Raw genomic sequence first — 22,274 nt, 5'->3', positions numbered from 1 at the left:
TATATATATATATATATATATATATATATATTCTGTTGAGATTCTGAAAAAATATTGATCTTGAGATTGAACCTCAACCATATATTTCTCATTTACCTCAACCACTCTACCAGTTGGGCTAGAAGATCCATATATATATATATATATATATATATATATATATATATATATATATATATATATATATATATATATATATGCTCTGATACCATTTACTTTGTTAGTAACATATCATTTTTCTATGACATAAATATTATATTTAGAAAACAAATAGTTTTGTTTTTAAATAACGTATTTGTTTGTAACGAATTTTAATACTAGCTGTTATGATCCATCTAGCATCATGAATATGATTATTGTTTAAAATCGTACCTAGATTAGTAGGTTTGTAAGAATCCTTGAGATTTTGCTCAGAATTATTTATGGATTCTTGGATTTGTTGTATTCTTAAAAGAATATCTCTATTAGGAATACAATTCATCAAGATTTTGTTAGACATAATTAAATAATTTAAGCATGAATTTGATTAATTTGATTATTAAAAACGAGTACTATTTTAACAAAAATTTCAAATCTTGTAGAATTAATAGTTAAAATAACTCGAAATGAAATTATCATTGGGAAATAAATTTAACAACAATACAACAATTGAATAAAATCTTTTAGATAGTACCTTCTTGAATTAAGCTTGAATTACAATCAATACATACATCTGGAGAAAGAATTATCTGAAAATCTAGAGACTTTGAACATCTACTAGTAGAAAGAGAGACTCTTGGAGATTTTTTAGACATGAGATGAACATTTTTAGAGAATGAATATTTTTGCTTGCTTCCTTCTACTGACATATGATGTCTATTTATATTGATCTTGAAGTCTTCAAAGCCTTGAAATCTTGTAGTGAAATTTGTCGTATGATTCAATGGCCAATCAATTACTTGTAAGTGGTTGTCACTCATCTTTTGAAGAAATTGTCGTTTGTAATCAATAAATATCACATTTTGATAAAGCATTTCATCATAGAGCATCTTCTAAAGTTTTTTGTCTTCATATTATCCATCATAGAGCATCTGCTAAAGTTTTTTGTCTTCATATTATTATTGATGATAAGAACAAATAATTTTGATAATAAATTTGATAATATTTGTTTTATACACTATAAATACATATATAGTGTATATTTACACAGTTTATACACACTCGTATTTGAAAATAATAATTTTGATAAATAGAAGAAACGAAATACCCTACATTGAAGGTATTACACCAAATTTATTGATAAGAATTTCTTATTCTTCATAAGGGTCATTAAAAGGGTCTTGAGCGTCTTGAAATAAACTATTCTTTATAGATTTTGGAGAATCGTCAGAAACCGATTGAGTTTGGCGAATTTCTTGAAGTAAGCTTTGAAGTTCTTCAGGAGAAGAGGTAGCAGCATCTTTAATTCTTGAAATTAGATCCATGTCTCTTTGAGGAAGACTTTTGATAAAATTGGCTTCAACCTCTGGTTTTTGAATATATATTTCTTGATAATGTTTAATTACTGCTTGTTCACTGGCTTGAGAAATCTTCATTTTATCCCACCATTTTAAACGAAGTTGTCGATTAAGCCAGGGAGGAGAGGAATCCTTTGCTTCTTGATAATGAAAAGTCCAAGACATCATCCATGGAAGTTTGAATAACATAGTGAATTGTAGCATATATTCAAATTCTGGAATTTGTTGAATAAATAATTCCTTAAATTTGAGGTATCCATCGTGAATTTCTTTTGGTAAACAATTTGGAAGAATTCCCATATATTTGTACCAATTGATAAACCATCTTGGGTATTCACAATTGAAGTTCAAATCAAAGAAGATAAACCATGAGTGTGAATAATTCCGAATAAAGAACGCCTTAGTCCAGGCATCTTGATAATCATAGTAAGAAAATCTGGGATAAGCAGGATAACGTATAAGAGGTTTTTCAGAATGAAGGTTTGGAACCCAACTTTCTGGAGAAATGATTTTGATAATATGAGCTTTGCTAAAATCAATGTTTCCCTCTTTTGAATTAGAACGATGAACAAAATTAACCGAACCAGATTCTTGCAAAATAGCTTGATAATATTCTCTAGTTTTATATGAATCAACATAAAAGGTTTTCCCTTGACCAAAGAGATGATTTGTGAGAATATGAAAACCTTGATGTAACTTATGGATTTGAAAATCTTCAAGAATTTGAACTCTTAAGAAATTTGGATTAAGAACATAAGGAGTTTTTGTAGAAGGGCTAGGAGTTACAGAATTTTGAGTTTGAGGAGTGATAGGTTTTACAAAAGGGCTTATCGGGTTTGTTGAAGTAACTTTTGGAGTAACAAGTTTTGACTGAAGGATATTAGAATAAAGTTGTGAATTCTTAGAAGTAGGAGTTAAAGGAGAAAAACGATTTTGATTTTGAAATGGAACAAGCTTTTGAGAGAAGGGCTTCTTGTCATCATGTTTGGAAGAAGACGACGAACTCATTTTCCCTGTAAAAATTCTCGAGAAAGAAAGTCGGGAAGCGAATTATTTTCTCCCTTTATGAATTCTATTTCAAAATCAAAGTTACCTAAGAGGGCTTGCCATCGAGCAAAATTTGCTTGAAAATAATATTTTTCACATCTTTTTTTCTAAAATAGTTTTTGTAGATTGACAATCTATTCTTAATAAAAAACTTTTCATAAATAAATCATCTTCAAATTTTTTAATACATAAAACAATGCTTAAAATTTCCTTTTTGACAGTTGAATATTTTTTATGTGTATCGTTCCATGCACCAGAGTAATATCGAACCAATTGTTCTTCTTTTGAGTTAACAAATTTTTGTTTTAGAATTCCTCCGAATCCAATATCACTAGCATCGGTTTCAACTATGATATTGGCGTTGGGATGAGGTAAATTTAAACATGGCAAAGTAGGAACCTTTTGTTTTATATATTTAATTATATCTGTATGTTTTTTAGTCCATGGTTCAGGATTATCTTTTAATCTGTTATAAAGTGGTTTACATATAATCCCTAAATCTTTGAAAAAATCATGGATATAATTTAAGCATCCTAAAAATTTTTGAAGTTGCTTATTATCCTTGATTTCATCAGGAAATTTAGTAGAAAACTGCAAACTTCTTGTAATAGGTCTAATAGTGTTTTTGATAATATCATGTCCTAAAAAACGAATTTCATCTTTAAATAAATGCATTTTTGCTGCAGAGACAGCTAAACCATTTTGATAAATTAAATCATGAAATTGATTTAAATGTTTGAAATGTTGATCAATTGATTTTGAAAAAATTAGGACATCGTCAATATAAGCAATAGCAAAACTACTAATAGGAGTTATGATATCATTCATAATATTTTGGAATTCGGATGGTGCATTTTTTAATCCAAAATGCATTACATTCCATTCAAAATGCCCGAAGGGAACATTAAAACCAGTTTTGTATTTATCTTCTTCATGAAGTTGTATTTGCCAAAATCCTGATTTCATATCAAACTTCGAAAATATGTTTGAATCATAAAGTTTTTTTTAGCAAATTTCGTTTATTAGGAATAGGATAACGAATCCATTCTAAAACTTTGTTTAAAGGTTTATAATTAATAACTAATCTTGGTGATCCTCTTTCTAATTCTGCGGCATTCATAACATAAAATGTTGAACAAGACCATGGTGATTTAGAGGGTCTTATGAGTTTTTTATTTATTAAATCTTGAATTTCATTTTTACAATGACTTTCTAGTTCACCATTCATGTGAATGGCTCTAGATTTTGAAGGAATGTCTTTTTCATCAAAAAAATTTATATACGGTAATTTTACAATATGTTGTTTTCTATTCCAAAAGGCATTAGGAATATTAGAACAGACATTTTTTTCAAATTTTAATTTTAAACTTATTATTTTATTTTGAATATTATTATCATTTAATTGATTAGTTATTCGAACATTATTTATTTCGTTAATAAGATATTTGGCTTGTTGTGTTTTATAATTAAGGACATTAATCGTTGAATATAGAGGAGGTTCACAAAATTTAAATATAATTTCTTTTCCAAAAACATTAGTTCTTATACCATCATCATGAACCATAAAAGGATATAGTTTTGTAATGAAAGATGTTCCTAGAATTAAAGGAGAAGACAGATCTTTTACTAAAATTAGGTGAGTTTTATAACAGTAATCTTGGTTATTACAAATATGAACATCAGAAACTTTATAATTTACAATTAATTTTGTACCTCCGGCACCAGTAAGTCTAGATGCAGTTTTTTCATAGAACTGTGTAGGAAAAATTCCTTCTTGAATACAATTCATATCAGCACCACTATCAATTAAAGCAGTTAGGTTGATTTTAAAATTATCCTTGACTAAAGTAATTTGAGTGTTCTATTTTTGAGAAACTTGATTATTTATAATTTTATCAATAGTTACATTTTCAATTTTATTTTCTTCTTCGTTATTAATTTCTATATTTTTGTTTTTAAAAGTAGTAGGTTTTTCTTTTTCTAAAATTAAAATTTTTATTTTTATTTCTTTTATTTCTTGTTTTACTATTTTTAATTCTTCTTAAAGTTCTTGCATAGAAATTGGCTTTGCTTCAGTAAATCTTTCATATATATGTTTTAAACTAAAATTTTCATTATTAGCAGGAGTTATGTTATTAGTTTTATTAAGCATCTGCTTTATTAATAATTCTTGGATATTTTTATCTTTTATAGAATCAAGAGAGTTTAAAAGATCTTTATCATCTTGTCAAAGAACGTTAACAGAACTACTAGTAATTACATTGATTAGATTTTTACAATGACATTTACCAATACATTCGCAAACATCAGAAACTTCTGAACTTGAAGTAGTATTTTCGAGAATATTTAAATCATTTGTTTGAAAATCAGAAATACTTTCATCGGAATCTGAGTCAGTGTTTAAAATAATTTTTCTTATTTGTTTTTTTAAATCATCAGAAACATTTAACTCATTTATTTTTGTCTTAGCATAACAATTATTAGCTGTATGACCATTACGCCCACATTTATGACAAATAATAATATCTTTTGATTTTCTTTTAGATTTTTTATAATTTGGTTTATAAGGTTTTTTAGATTTTGACGCATAATCTTGGCCTTTTTTATGATTTTCTGGAAGATTATAATTCTTTTTTCTGAAATATTTTGAAGATTTTTTCTTATATACTTTAGATTTTGAAGTAGACGAACCATTCAAGGGCTGATAACCATATTGTTGGCAAAAATTTCCCAATTCATTTTTACTGTTAATTGTATCCTTTTTGAGCTTTTCTTTAAACCTAAGATCAGCACAAACTGCTAATCCCTCTTTATTAATGTAGTTTATTAGATCTCCATAAGTTAAATTTTGATAAGGGATGGTATTATTAAAATTTTGTCTTAATTTTTGTCTAACTCTTTCTGCAAAGAGTTTTGGAAGGCCAGCAATAAAACGCTCTTTCCAATAAGACTCTTTACAATCAGGTCTCGAAAAAACTTTAACAAGATAATTATCTTTATACCATCTAAAATCAGTAAGTTTTCTGCAATGTAAATTCATTAAAATTTCTGAAGTTTTTTCTTGAAAAGTAGTAGGATCTCCTACAAAGTTTTTGATAATAGCAAAAATTAAAGTGTTAACCATATCATCTTCAAACGTTTGTATTTGTTGATTATTTTCTTGTTTTATAATAGTTTTCTTAGCAGATAAAATATAATCTTTTTCTTCTTGTGAAATATAGAAATCCCACCATCCTTTAAGACTGCCAGTAAAACCAGAAGTAATAATATTAACAATTTGAAGTTGAGTATTATTATGAGCTTTATAAGCATTAGCAGCCATAGTCATTTCTTGTACAATATTCATAATTTGATGTTCAGAATGGCCATCAACATTCCATTCATAAACAGAATTACCATCATATTGAGAACGATCAAATTGAAAAGTTCGTTCTTCTAGTTGAACATCTGGAAGAGAGGGCCTATTCCAATAATTTCTTATGGTTGGTTTTGGATTCTTTCCGAAAGTACTTATTTTTGATTAATGAATTTTATTAAGATTTGAAAAGTCATTAGTAAGTTGACTAATATCATCATTTGAATTAACAAATTGTTGAGTAAGAGTTTCAAAATTTGTTTCACTATTAATATCACTCTTTTCAGATTCATCATTTGTAAGAGTATTAATATTGTTAGTGTTTGAGATATGAAGTTTTGAAAGTCTTTTTTCTAACTCGTTAATTAAATCCGTATTTCCTAGATTAAAATTACCATCGATTTGACAAGGAAAAAAACTTATATTGCTAGTGCTTGCCATATCTTGCTTATTATCATTCTTGTCTTTGAAAATTTTTTCTTCAATTTTAACTAAATGCTCGGTAATACTAGATAAGGTTTCGTTTGCATAATTATTTTGGTAAATAATTTTTTGAAGACCCTTTTCAGTAGTTAATTGATTTGGGGCTTGAACTAAAGGAGTCGCAATGAACATATCGTTAATAATAATTTCTCCTTTTGGTGGAAAATTAGCAATAATTTCTTTATTATAAATAATATCTTTATATTTTTTCTCTAAAATGGGAGTGATAGTATCATTTTTAAATGGGTAATTTATTTTATGTTTAGGGGCATAAATTAACTCAAACCATTGAAAAAAAGGAGAATAAATTTTGTTTGATAAAACATAATCTTCCCAAAGGCCTAAATGGAGAAATCTTAAGTAGTATGAAAAATTTTCTTCGTGTCAAGCTCTTTTTTTATTATTGTAATCTTTATAATACTCAATATTTTTTAAGTAATCAAAGTCAACTTGATATTCTAAATTCGAGAAATTCATTTTAACAGGTTGTTTTTGTTAGGATTGAAGAAATATGTTTTATTCATTCTAAATTATGACTTCGTGATTTTTCGTATTTTTTTATTCCTATCGTTAGCCTAGAAATTTTTTCTATTTGTTTATTATATTTATTAGTATATGGAAGTATTTTATATAAATTATAATCTTCACGAGTTCTAGTATCTTCTAAATGTTGAATCGTTTTGCATATATTAGAATTTATCTTCCAATGTCTTTTTAACATATTAGCCTAAAGCTTATTATTGTTTGAACAATTAATTTGTACTTTAGAACTCATATTTGTTGTTTAAAATTTTGAAGTTCATCAATAAAATCTGATTTAGTAGGACTAGGAAGACTATTTTCACTATTTTGATCATCTTGATATAATGGTTTGGGAATAGAATTAGAATAGTCAACGGTTTTTAGTCTTAAAGATCTTGACTTTGATAACGAAGATTTTGAAGAGCTTGTTTCTGGGATAAAAGAAGTTGATAATCTGGATGATGAAATATATAAGGAAGAAAAATTTATATCTACAGAACCATCATTATATTCTATAATATTTGAGATTTGTTTTGAAGAGTCTAGTGGTTTTGGATCGATAACATTTTGTAAATTCCAATTACATGATTGAGTTATATCAGACCATTTTAACCTTTTTGTTGTGTGGACTTTGGTATGGTTAGTATTTGCTTCAAAAATAATTGTTTCATTTTTAGGACTTGATAAACGTGTTTTTGGTTCAAGTGTAGTTGTCATAGTTTTGTAACAGACACGATAAATTATTGCTAAAGGCTTTGTATCATCTTTAAATTCTAAATTTTTTGTTTCTACAGTTAACACTAAAGTATCTAAAATATTTTTATCAAATAATCCTACAGAAAAATGTGGATAACAATTGAAATAAATAGGTCCGTTAGCAATATTTGTTTCAGCCATAGCTAAAATAGAATTTTGAACATCTTTATGTCTCTTGTCCCTTAAAATAAGGAGAACAGGGGCATCTATTCCAAGTCTGAATAAAGGCTTGATAGCAATTTGGACTAGACCGACATGTAAAAATTTATATTTCATTCTATGTTCTAGAATAGATCGTGATGATAACAAATGTAAATTTTGTTGGTTTTGACCAATAGACAAAGTTTGTTCTGTCATTTTAATAGAATAACCTTGAAAATAGTCAAAAGTTCATATTCTATATATTGTATTAACATTAGTTTTAGGTATTGTCCAATCATTCAAACTTTGTTCTATGCCATTAACGGTTTCTTCAATATAATTTATTTGGTTATCATAATCTTGTTCATTGTCGATATTTTTACCTGGAATATATCTTTTGGATAGTATGCGTGAAAGTTTACTCATATTTAATTAATTTTGCTTTAAAATTCTATAAGAAAACTTACTTGTTTTAATATCGATGAACAGAGGCGAATCGTCCCGACGAAGATTGTGGTCCGGCACCGCGACTTACGTCCTTATCTGCGCATTTTACGATAATCCGACCAATCACTGGTCTTGTCTCTGAATCATACTTATTAAAACTTATAAATTTCTTAGAGAATATTAAAGCCAAATTAAATAAATTTGAAATAAATATATCAGTCATAACCACCCCAAAAAATTTTCTTGGCTCTGATACCATTTTCTATGTTAGTAACATATCATTTTTCTATGACATAAATATTATAGTTCAACAGGGGCATCTATTCCAAGTCTGAATACTACTTCAACAGGGGCATTTATCCCAGATTTTAATGTTAATGTTAGTGACATATCATTTGTTGAACTATATTAATGTTACTGACATATCATTTGTTGTATTCTAAAATAGAATTTTGAAAATCTTTATGTCTCTTGTCCCTTAAAATAAGGAGAACAGGGGCATCTATTCCAAGTCTGAATAAAGGCTTGATAGCAATTTGGACTAGACCGACATGTAAAAATTTATATTTCATTCTATGTTCTAGAATAGATCGTGATGATAACAAATGTAAATTTTGTTGGTTTTGACCAATAGACAAAGTTTGTTCTGTCATTTTAATAGAATAACCTTGAAAATAGTCAAAAGTTCCTATTCTATATATTGTATTAACATTAGTTTTAGGTATTGTCCAATCATTCAAACTTTGTTCTATGCCATTAACGGTTTCTTCAATATAATTTATTTGGTTATCATAATCTTGTTCATTGTCGATATTTTTACCTGGAATATATCTTTTGGATAGTATGCGTGAAAGTTTACTCATATTTAATTAATTTTGCTTTAAAATTCTATAAGAAAACTTACTTGTTTTAATATCGATGAACAGAGGCGAATCGTCCCGATTTACTATGTTAGTGACATATCATTTTTCTATGACATAAATATTATATTTAGAAAACAAATAGTTTTGTTTTTAAATAACGTATTTGTTTGTAACGAATTTTAATACTAGCTCTTATGAGCCAGCTAACATCATGAATATGATTGTTGTTTAAAATCGTACCTAAATTAGTAGGTTTGTAAGAATCCTTGATATAAAATCATTCTAAAACTACGAAAATATGTTTGAATCATAAAGTTTTTTTAGCAAATTTCGTTTATTAGGAATAGGATAACGAATCCATTCTAAAACTTTGTTTAAAGGATTCTTACAAACCTACTAATCTAGGTTCGAAAATATGTTTGAATCATAAAGTTCGAAAATATGTTTGAATCATAAAGTTCGAAAATAGGCCAAAATCTTGATTTCATATCAAGCTTCGAAAATATGTTTGAATCATAAATTTTTTTTAGCAAATTTCGTTTATTAGGAATAGGATAACGAATCCATTCTAAAACTTTGTTTAAAGGATTCTTACAAACCTACTAATCTAGGTACGATTTTAAACAATAATCATATTCATGATGCTAGATGGCTCATAAGAGCTAGTATTAAAATTCGTTACAAACAAATACGTTATTTAAAAACAAAACTATTTGTTTTCTAAATATAATATTTATGTCATAGAAAAATGATATGTCACTAACATAGTAAACCGGGACGATTCGCCTCTGTTCATCGATATTAAAACAAGTAAGTTTTCTTATAGAATTTTAAAGCAAAATTAATTAAATATGAGTAAACTTTCACGCATACTATCCAAAAGATATATTCCTAGTAAAAATATCGACAATGAACAAGATTATGATTACCAAATAAATTCTATTGAAGAAACCGTTAATGGCATAGAACAAAGTTTGAATGATTGGACAATACCTAAAACTAATGTTAATACAATATATAGAATATGAACTTTTGACTATTTTCAAGGTTATTCTATTAAAATGACAGAAAAAACTTTGTCTATTGGTCAAAACCAACAAAATTTACATTTGTTATCATCACGATCTATTCTAGAACATAGAATGAAATATAAATTTTTACATGTCGGTCTAGTCCAAATTGCTATCAAGCCTTTATTCAGACTTGGAATAGATGCCCCTGTTCTCCTTATTTTAAGGGACAAGAGACATAAAGATTTTCAAAATTCTATTTTAGAATACAACAAATGATATGTCAGTAACATTAATATAGTTCAACAAATGATATGTCACTAACATTAACATTAAAATCTGGGATAAATGCCCCTGTTAAAGTAGTATTCAGACTTGGAATAGATGCCCCTGTTGAACTATAATATTTATGTCATAGAAAAATGATATGTTACTAACATAGAAAATGGTATCAGAGCCAAGAAAATTTTTTGGGGTGGTTATGACTGATATATTTATTTCAAATTTATTTAATTTGGCTTTAATATTCTCTAAGAAATTTATAAGTTTTAATAAGTATGATTCAGAGACAAGACCAGTGATTGGTTGGATTAGCGTAAAACGCGCAGATAAGGACGTAAGTCGTGGTGCCGGACCACAATCTTCGTCGGGACGATTCGCCTCTGTTCATCGATATTAAAACAAGTAAGTTTTCTTATAGAATTTTAAAGCAAAATTAATTAAATATGAGTAAACTTTCACGCATACTATCCAAAAGATATATTCCAGGTAAAAATATCGACAATGAACAAGATTATGATAACCAAATAAATTATATTGAAGAAACCGTTAATGGCATAGAACAAAGTTTGAATGATTGGACAATACCTAAAACTAATGTTAATACAATATATAGAATATGAACTTTTGACTATTTTCAAGGTTATTCTATTAAAATGACAGAACAAACTTTGTCTATTGGTCAAAACCAACAAAATTTACATTTGTTATCATCACGATCTATTCTAGAACATAGAATGAAATATAAATTTTTACATGTCGGTCTAGTCCAAATTGCTATCAAGCCTTTATTCAGACTTGGAATAGATGCCCCTGTTCTCCTTATTTTAAGGGACAAGAGACATAAAGATTTTCAAAATTCTATTTTAGAATACAACAAATGATATGTCACTAACATTAATATAGTTCAACAAATGATATGTCACTAACATTAACATTAAAATCTGGGATAAATGCCCCTGTTGAAGTAGTATTCAGACTTGGAATAGATGCCCCTGTTGAACTATAATATTTATGTCATAGAAAAATGATATGTTACTAACATAGAAAACGGTATCAGAGCCAAGAAAATTTTTTGGGGTGGTTATGACTGATATATTTATTTCAAATTTATTTAATTTGGCTTTAATATTCTCTAAGAAATTTATAAGTTTTAATAAGTATGATTCAGAGACAAGACCAGTGATTTGTTGGATTAGCGTAAAACGCGCAGATAAGGACGTAAGTCGTGGTGCCGGACCACAATCTTCGTCGGGACGATTCACCTCTGTTCATCGATATTAAAACAAGTAAGTTTTCTTATAGAATTTTAAAGCAAAATTAGTTAAATATGAGTAAACTTTCACGCATACTATCCAAAAGATATATTCCTAGTAAAAATATCGACAATGAACAAGATTATGATAACCAAATAAATTCTATTGAAGAAACCGTTAATGGCATAGAACAAAGTTTGAATGATTGGACAATACCTAAAACTAATGTTAATACAATATATAGAATATGAACTTTTGACTATTTTCAAGGTTATTCTATTAAAATGACAGAACAAACTTTGTCTATTGGTCAAAACCAACAAAATTTACATTTGTTATCATCACGATCTATTCTAGAACATAGAATGAAATATAAATTTTTACATGTCGGTCTAGTCCAAATTGCTATCAAGCCTTTATTCAGACTTGGAATAGATGCCCCTGTTCTCCTTATTTTAAGGGACAAGAGACATAAAGATGTTCAAAATTCTATTTTAGCTATGGCTGAAACAAATATTGCTAACGGACCTATTTATTTCAATTGTTATCCAAATTTTTCTGTAGGATTATTTGATAAAAATATTTTAGATACTTTAGTGTTAACTGTAGAAACAAAAAATTTAGAATTTAAAGATGATACAAAGCCTTTAGCAATAATTTATCGTGTCTGTTACAAAACTACGACAACTACACTTGAACCAAAAACACGTTTATCAAGTCCTAAAAATGAAACAATTATTTTTGAAGCAAATACTAACCATACCAAAGTCCACACACCAAAAAGGTTAAAATGGTCTGATATAACCCAATCATGTAATTGGAATTTACAAAATGTTATCGATCCAAAACCACTAGACTCTTCAAAACAAATCTCAAATATTAGAGAATATAATGATGGTTTAGTAGATATAAATTTTTCTTCCTTATATATTTCATCATCCAGATTATCAACTTCTTTTATCCCAGAAACAAGCTCTTCAAAATCTTCGTTATCAAAGTCAAGATCTTTAAGACTAAAAACTATTGACTATTCTAATTCTATTCCCAAACCATTATATCAAGATGATCAAAATAGTGAAAATAGTCTTCCTAGTCCTACTAAATCAGATTTTATTGATGTACTTCAAAATTTTAAACAACAAATATGAGTTCTAAAGTACAAATTAATTGTTCAAACAATAATAAGCTTTGGACTAATATGTTAAAAAGACATTGAAAGATAAATTCTAATATATGCAAAACGATTCAACATTTAGAAGATACTAGAACTTGTGAAGATTATAATTTATATAAAATACTTCCATATACTAATAAATATAATAAACAAATAGAAAAAATTTCTAGGCTAACGATAGGAATAAAAAAATACGAAAAATCACGAAGTCATAATTTAGAATGAATAAAACATATTTCTTCAATCCTAACAAAAACAACCTGTTAAAATGAATTTCTCGAATTTAGAATATCAAGTTGACTTTGATTACTTAAAAAATATTGAGTATTATAAAGATTACAATAATAAAAAAAGAGCTTGGCACGAAGAAAATTTTTCATACTACTTAAGATTTCTTCATTTAGGCCTTTGGGAAGATTATGTTTTATCAAACAAAATTTATTCTCCTTTTTTTCAATGGTTTGAGTTAATTTATGCCCCTAAACATAAAATAAATTACCCATTTAAAAATGATACTATCACTCCCATTTTAGAGAAAAAATATAAAGATATTATTTCTAATAAAGAAATTATTGCTAATTTTCCACCAAAAGGAGAAATTATTATTAACGATATGTTCATTGCGACTCCTTTAGTTCAAGCCCCAAATCAATTAACTACTGAAAAGGGTCTTCAAAAAATTATTTACCAAAATAATTATGCAAACGAAACCTTATCTAGTATTACCGAGCATTTAGTTAAAATTGAAGAAAAAATTTTCAAAGACAAGAATGATAATAAGCAAGATATGGCAAGCACTAGCAATATAAGTTTTTTTCCTTGTCAAATCGATAGTAATTTTAATCTAGGAAATACGGATTTAATTAACGAGTTAGACAAAAATTAAGACAAAATTTTAATAATACCATCCCTTATCAAAATTTAACTTATGGAGATCTAATAAACTACATTAATAAAGAGGGATTAGCAGTTTGTGCTGATCTTAGGTTTAAAGAAAAGCTCAAAAAGGATACAATTAACAGTAAAAATGAATTTGGAAATTTTTGCCAACAATATGGTTATCAGCCCTTGAATGGTCCGTCTACTTCAAAATCTAAAGTATATAAGAAAAAATCTTCAAAATATTTCAGAAAAAAGAATTATAATCTTCCAGAAAATCATAAAAAAGGCCAAGATTATGCGTCAAAATCTAAAAAACCTTATAAACCAAATTATAAAAAATCTAAAAGAAAATCAAAAGATATTATTATTTGTCATAAATGTGGGCGTAATGGTCATACAGCTAATAATTGTTATGCTAAGACAAAAATAAATGAGTTAAATGTTTCTGATGATTTAAAAAAAACAAATAAGAAAAATTATTTTAAACACTGACTCAGATTCCGATGAAAGTATTTCTGATTTTCAAACAAATGATTTAAATATTCTCGAAAATACTACTTCAAGTTCAGAAGTTTCTGATGTTTGCGAATGTATTGGTATATGTCATTGTAAAAATCTAATCAATGTAATTACTAGTAGTTCTATTAACGTTCTTTCACAAGATGATAAAGATCTTTTAAACTCTCTTGATTCTATAAAAGATAAAAATATCCAAGAATTAATAAAACTAATAACATAACTCCTGCTAATAATGAAAATTTTAATTTAAAACATATATATGAAAGATTTACTGAAGCAAAGCCAATTTCTATGCAAGAACTTCAAGAAGAATTAAAAATAGTAAAACAAGAAATAAAAGAAATAAAAAATAAAATTTTAATTTTAGAAAAAGAAAAACCTACTACTTTTAAAAACAAAAATATAGAAATTAATAACGAAGAAGAAAATAAAATTGAAAATGTAACTATTGATAAAATTATAAATAATCAAGTTTTTCAAAAATGGAACACTCAAATTACTTTAGTCAAGGATAATTTTAAAATCAACCTAACTGCTTTAATTGATAGTGGTGCTTATATGAATTGTATTCAAGAAGGAATTTTTCCTACACAATTCTATGAAAAAACTGCATCTAGACTTACTGGTGCCGGAGGTACAAAATTAATTGTAAATTATAAAGTTTCCGATGTTCATATTTGTAATAACCAAGATTACTGTTATAAAACTCACCTAATTTTAGTAAAAGATATGTCTTCTCCTTTAATTCTAGGAACACCTTTCATTACAAAACTATATCTTTTTATGGTTCATGATGATGGTATAAGAACTAATGTTTTTGGAAAAGAAATTATATTTAAATTTTGTGAACCTCCTCTATATTCAACGATTAATGTCCTTAATTATAAAACACAACAAGCCAAATATCTTATTAACGAAATAAATAATGTTCGAATAACTAATCAATTAAATGATAATAATATTCAAAATAAAATAATAAGTTTAAAATTAAAATTTGAAAAAAATGTATGTTCTAATATTCCTAATGCCTTTTGGAATAGAAAACAACATATTGTAAAATTACCGTATATAAATTTTTTTGATGAAAAAGACATTCCTTCAAAATCTAGATCCATTCACATGAATGGTGAACTAGAAAGTCATTGTAAAAATGAAATTCAAGATTTAATAAATAAAACACTCATAAGACCCTCTAAATCACCATGGTCTTGTTCAGCATTTTTTGTTATGAATGCCGCAGAATTAGAAAGAGGATCACCAAGATTAGTTATTAATTATAAACCTTTAAACAAAGTTTTAGAATGGATTCGTTATCCTATTCCTAATAAACGAAATTTGCTAAAAAAACTTTATGATTCAAACATATTTTCGAAGTTTGATATGAAATCAGGATTTTGGCAAATACAACTTCATGAAGAAGATAAATACAAAACTGGTTTTAATGTTCCCTTTGGGCATTTTGAATGGAATGTAATGCATTTTGGATTAAAAAATGCACCTTCCGAATTCCAAAATATTATGAATGATATCATAACTCCTATTAGTAGTTTTGCTATTGCTTATATTGACGATGTCCTAATTTTTTCAAAATCAATTGATCAACATTTCAAACATTTAAATCAATTTCATGATTTAATTTATCAAAATGGTTTAGCTGTCTCTGCAGCAAAAATGCATTTATTTAAAGATGAAATTCGTTTTTTAGGACATGATATTGTCAAAAACACTATTAGACCTATTACAAGAAGTTTGCAGTTTTCTACTAAATTTCCTGATGAAATCAAGGATAAAAAGCAACTTCAAAGATTTTTAGGATGCTTAAATTATATCCATGATTTTTTCAAAGATTTAGGGATTATATGTAAACCACTTTATAACAGATTAAAAGATAATCCTGAACCATGGACTAAAAAACATACAGATATAATTAAATATATAAAACAAAAGGTTCCCACTTTGCCATGTTTAAATTTACCTCATCCCAACGCCAATATCATAGTTGAAACCGATGCTAGTGATATTGGATTCGGAGGAATTCTAAAACAAAAATTTGTTAACTCAAAAGAAGAACAATTGGTTCGATATTACTCTGGTGCATGGAATGATACACAAAAAAAATATTCAACTGTCAAAAAGGAAATTTTAAGCATTGTTTTATGTATTAAAAAATTTGAAGATGATTTATTTATGAAAAGTTTTTTATTAAGAATAGATTGTCAATCTGCAAAAACTATTTTAGAAAAAGATGTGAAAAATATTATTTCCAAGCAAATTTTTGCTCGATGGCAAGCCCTCTTATGTAACTTTGATTTTGAAATAGAATTCATAAAGGGAGAAAATAATTCGCTTCCCGACTTTCTTTCTCGAGAATTTTTACAGGGAAAATGAGTTCGTCGTCTTCTTCCAAACATGATGACAAGAAGCCCTTCTCTCAAAAGCTTGTTCCATTTCAAAATCAAAATCGTTTTTCTCCTTTAACTCCTACTTCTAAGAATTCACAACTTTATTCTAATATCTTTCAGTCAAAACTTGTTACTCCAAAAGTTACTTCAACAAACCCGATAAGCCCTTTTGTAAAACCTATCACTCCTCAAACTCAAAATTCTGTAACTCCTAGCCCTTCTACAAAAACTCCTTATGTTCTTAATCCAAATTTCTTAAGAGTTCAAATTCTTGAAGATTTTCAAATCCATAAGTTACATCAAGGTTTTCATATTCTCACAAATCATCTCTTTGGTCAAGGGAAAACCTTTTATGTTGATTCATATAAAACTCGAGAATATTATCAAGCTATTTTGCAAGAATCTGGTTCGGTTAATTTTGTTCATCGTTCTAATTCAAAAGAGGGAAACATTGATTTTAGCAAAGCTCATATTATCAAAATCATTTCTCCAGAAAGTTGGGTTCCAAACCTTCATTCTGAAAAACCTCTTATAAGTTATCCTGCTTATCCCAGATTTTCTTACTATGATTATCAAGATGCCTGGACTAAGGCGTTCTTTATTCGGAATTATTCACACTCATGGTTTATCTTCTTTGATTTGAACTTCAATTGTGAATACCCAAGATGGTTTATCAATTGGTACAAATATATGGGAATTCTTCCAAATTGTTTACCAAAAGAAATTCACGATGGATACCTCAAATTTAAGGAATTGTTTATTCAACAAATTCCAGAATTTGAATATATGCTACAATTCACTATGTTATTCAAACTTCCATGGATAATGTCTTGGACTTTTCATTATCAAGAAGCAAAGGATTCCTCTCCTCCCTGGCTTAATCGACAACTTCGTTCAAAATGGTGGGATAAAATGAAGATTTCTCAAGCCAGTGAACAAGCAGTAATTAAACATTATTAAGAAATATATATTCGAAAACCAGAGGTTGAAGCCAATTTTATCAAAAGTCTTCCTCAAAGAGACATGGATCTAATTTCAAGAATTAAAGATGCTGCTACCTCTTCTCCTGAAGAACTTCAAAGCTTACTTCAAGAAATTCGCCAAACTCAATCGGTTTCTGACGATTCTCCAAAATCTATAAAGAATAGTTTATTTCAAGACGCTCAAGACCCTTTTAATGATCCTTATGAAGAATAAGAAATTCTTATCTATAAATTTGGTGTAATACCTTCAATGTAGGGTATTTCGTTTCTTCTATTTATCAAAATTATTATTTTCAAATACGAGTGTGTATAAATTGTGTGAGTATACACTATATATGTATTTATAGTGTATAAAACAAATATTGTCAAATTTATTATCAAAATTATTCGTTCTTATCATCAATAATAATATGAAGACAAAAAACTTTAGAAGATGCTCTATTATGGATAATATGAAGACAAAAAACTTTAGAAGATGCTCTATGATGACATGTTTTATCAAAAGGTGATATTTATTGATTACAAACGACAATTTCTTCAAAAGATGAGTGACAACCACTTACAAGTAATTGATTGGCCATTGAATCATACGGCAAATTTCACTACAAGATTTCAAGGCTTTGAAGACTTCAAGATCAATATAAATAGACATCATATGTCAGTAGAAGGAAGCAAGCAAAAATATTCATTCTCTAAAAATGTTCATCTCATGTCTAAAAAATCTCCAAGAGTCTCTCTTTCTACTAGTAGATGTTCAAAGTCTCTAGATTTTCAGATAATTCTTTCTCCAGATGTATGTATTGATTGTAATTCAAGCTTAATTCAAGAAGGTACTATCTAAAATATTTTATTCAATTGTTGTATTGTTGTTAAATTTATTTCCCAATGATAATTTCATTTCGAGTTATTTTAACTATTAATTCTACAAGATTTGAAATTTTTGTTAAAATAGTACTCGTTTTTAATAATCAAATTAATCAAATTCATGCTTAAATTATTTAATTATGTCTAACAAAATCTTGATGAATTGTATTCCTAATAGAGATATTCTTTTAAGAATACAACAAATCCAAGAATCCATAAATAATTCTGAGCAAAATCTCAAGGATTCTTACAAACCTACTAATCTAGGTACGATTTTAAACAATAATCATATTCATGATGCTAGATGGCTCATAAAAGCTAGTATTAAAATTCGTTACAAACAAATACGTTATTTAAAAACAAAACTATTTGTTTTCTAAATATAATATTTATGTCATAGAAAAATGATATGTCACTAACAAAGTAAATGGTATCAGAGCATATATATATATATATATATATATATATATATATATATATATATATATATATATATATATATATATATATATATATATATATATATATATGGATCTTCTAGCCCAACTGGTAGAGTGGTTGAGACCCCGTTTCGAATCTCTCACCCTTCATTTAGCCATAGAATTCATTTTTTAATGATAAAGAAGATGGCATGCCATGTCAGCACACCTGGCCAGCTGCTGACCGGCTGAAAAGGTTAAACTGAAGGATTTTCCTGGTTTTCTGGATTTAAAAAAAAAATAGGATTTTTTGAAACTTTTTCCAAAAATTTGGGACTTTTTTGAAGATTTCTCTATCTCTTGAGCAACTTTTGTAATGTTTTTCATTGATTATAGAAATGTGCTGTTGTAAATCATCGTTTAAGTATTGCTATTCCTGGAAACAAGATTCCAAGCTGGATCAAACAAAAAAAGAATGGGTATAGAATAGCTTTGAAGTTACCTCACAAATGGCATACCCAGGTTATAGGTTTCGTGGTGTGTGGTATGTTTCTAAGGTATTTAGCTTGTCCTCGCATCACCTTCAGCATTTTAAGTAATGGATTAGCAATGTCTATGCCTGAGTCAATGATTAGTATGATGTTTACCCCTGAAGAAGTAGAGAATAGCAATGTATGGATTAGCTATATGCCGTTGGGTTTCTTTCAGCAGATGTATCATGATCTTCAACCTAAAGATTGGTCTCATATTGAAGGTAATCTTAATATAACTGTAATGTTAGCAAATGGCACACCATCCCAGAGATGTGGGGCGCACGTTATCTACAAAGAAGATGTCCAACAAATTACAACTTGTATCTCTGATTACGGGAATATGGTGCATGTTGATGATGAGGATCTTGGATATAATGAAAGTATATCTGGAAACACTTACGTCTATGAAGAAAAGTTTGATGAGAAGAGCTTGATGCCTTTAAAAAGTAGAACCTCAACAATGCGCCCCACGAAGCACATATGTATTGCCATGTACTATAGTGGTTGGAATAGGGATCTTATTGATGATGAAGTCTGAAATGGTTTTGTTCCAAGGTTACCTCTTTTTTCATCGACGGATGTTTAGCATAATTCCCGGTCTTTGAAGATTACAGATTACAGGCCTTGCACTAGGGGCCCAAAGTTACCCCAAAGTCCTAATATGGCCTTGCTGATCAGAAAATTGAAGCCACTCCAAATCCCCGAACTCTGTGTGTAGTTTAATTGTGCTCTGATTTTAAGATTGAGATCGTTTTCCTGTATCGTGATTCTTGGTTTCTTAGACTATCAAGTTTGTGTATCAGGTTAATCAGGTTTGTATCTCACTGATTTTTTGTTTGTATATCAGGATTAATTAGAAGTTTTGCTTGTTTAATAAGGACTTTCTCATTGTTGTTTGTATGCTCAGATTTTTTTTGTTTGTATGTTGTATTGAAAATCACCTTTGGGCTTTTTTTTGTTTGTATGTTGTATGCAAACTGAATTTGACTTACGAAGTTTTAAGAAAATGCTTTGTTGTAAAATATGTAGTGGTTGTAACTTTATAGGAACCATCCAAAACCTAGAAATTTATTTGGATAACGTTTCTTATATCAATATACTACCTCCTCCAGCTTAGCCTTTTAGTAATTAATAAAAAACTAGAATTATACTCTTAAAGCAAACACCATGAACGTAAAATGAGATCTTCAATTTCGCCTTTGGTATTTGATTTTCTTTTTTCTTTCTTTATCGGTCATTCTGTTGTCTTCTCATATGACATGTACCCGGTTGATACATAATTCAAGCTTATAGATTTTAGACTAATTGCTAGAAATTGTTAGCCAGCTAATTCAAGTTAGTTAAGAGTTTGTTAGCTCTAAGGGTATTTGAGTACATTTACGTGATTAGGGTTATTTATTCTGTTTCTTGTTATTGTATATAAGTAGTGTGCTTGTATGAATCAGTTAGTAATAATGAACAGATAGAAAAGTTGAAGCTTTCTCTCTCTTTCGTATAAATGATTACATGGTATCAGTTTTTCTCGATCCACATTTCCGCATGCATCAATGTGATTCAATTTCATTTTTTTAATCTAATTCTCGCATCCTATTAATTCAATCTCATCTTCTCTGTTCTTATTTGATTCATTTTCATCTTCAATTTCTCTCGATTTCATAGTTTTTTCTTTGTGAATCATGGTTGTTGATCGATTCTACAACATATTCTAGATGGTATAGAGTTAACTTCATGGTGATCACCTAGCTATTGAATTGTCTTCATCACAATATTGTTGAGAGTGTTTTTTTTTCCACTGCTTCAGAAATATGGAAAGAATTCAACCATCAATATGAGCAAACCGCTGGTGCTCTCATCTATTAGATACAACAATAATTGTATTCTCTTTCCCAAGGATCTTATGATTTCTCAACTTATTTTTACCAAATTAATGAAAAATTGGGATGAACTTCATATTGTTCAAGATCTTCCTGCATGCACATGTAATGCTACTACATGTATTCGTGGATACCTTAAATTCAACATAAAATGCAGCTTCTTATGGGACATAATGACTCTTATAAATATTTTTGAGGACAAGTTCTCATGATGTAACCACTTCCTAGTGTTGTTTCTGTAACACCCCAAAATTTAGGACCAAAAATTTTGTTTTTGATATAACAATTTAGAAAACATTTATAAGAAACATCATTAAGTCACATCATTTCATAAAACCATAATCTCATGTCTTAAAGTCGTATTATAAAATAGTAACAATGTCAGAGTACAATCCCAAGAAATCTCATAGTGCGGAATCCTGCATGTGTGTGTAACGTGTCGTTACCACGCCGACTCTTTCCCATTCGCTTAGGAGATACCTGAAACAAAACTGAAAACTATAAGCACGAAGCTTAGTGAGTTCCCCCACCATACCACATACCATACAATCATATAGCATACAAACTGCCACGCATATCTGGGTGCCTGACCTACCCCTTCGGCCCTCTCGACCGGTGACCTTGCCTAGCATACCTGGGTGCTGGCCTACCCCTTCGGTCATTTCGACCGGTATCGGGGGATTATCCCCCCTTACTATTATCACATATTATCATATAATCATACTCTGTCTAGCATGGCTGGGTACTAACTACCCCCTTCGGCCCTATCAGCCGGTAACTTGGGGACTATCTCCCCCTACTGCTATAATCATATAACATCATAACACAAACATATCAAGTAACAGTAAACACAGACAATTATAACAAAGACAATTGTCTAACATACACTCCTACTAGTGGGCCGGCATTGTGGCCGTAGACCCACCGCTACTGAAAGGTAACTCACCTCGTGATACTGCGTGTCTAATC

The 22,274-nt window shown here is 28.4% G+C and overlaps 1 pseudogene across 1 annotated transcript in view; it reads left to right on the top strand.

Annotated features, from left to right (window-relative positions):
- Nucleotides 1–19,969, top strand: part of LOC145157371 (TMV resistance protein N-like) — a 28,821-nt pseudogene extending 8,852 nt beyond the window's left edge. The window contains exon 6 of the transcript XR_013737183.1: nt 19,295–19,969. The product of XR_013737183.1 is annotated as a TMV resistance protein N-like (transcript). The remainder of the gene's footprint in view (nt 1–19,294) is intronic.
- Nucleotides 19,970–22,274: the final 2,305 nt, after the last annotated feature.

Source organism: Lactuca virosa, chromosome 2 (assembly GCF_052849685.1).
Source record: "Lactuca virosa cultivar CGN04683 chromosome 2, Lactuca_virosa_CGN04683_v6, whole genome shotgun sequence".
NCBI lineage: Eukaryota > Viridiplantae > Streptophyta > Magnoliopsida > Asterales > Asteraceae > Lactuca > Lactuca virosa.
The sequence above is the reverse complement of the archived record's forward strand: the minus strand, read 5'-3'. Positions and strand labels throughout refer to the sequence as shown.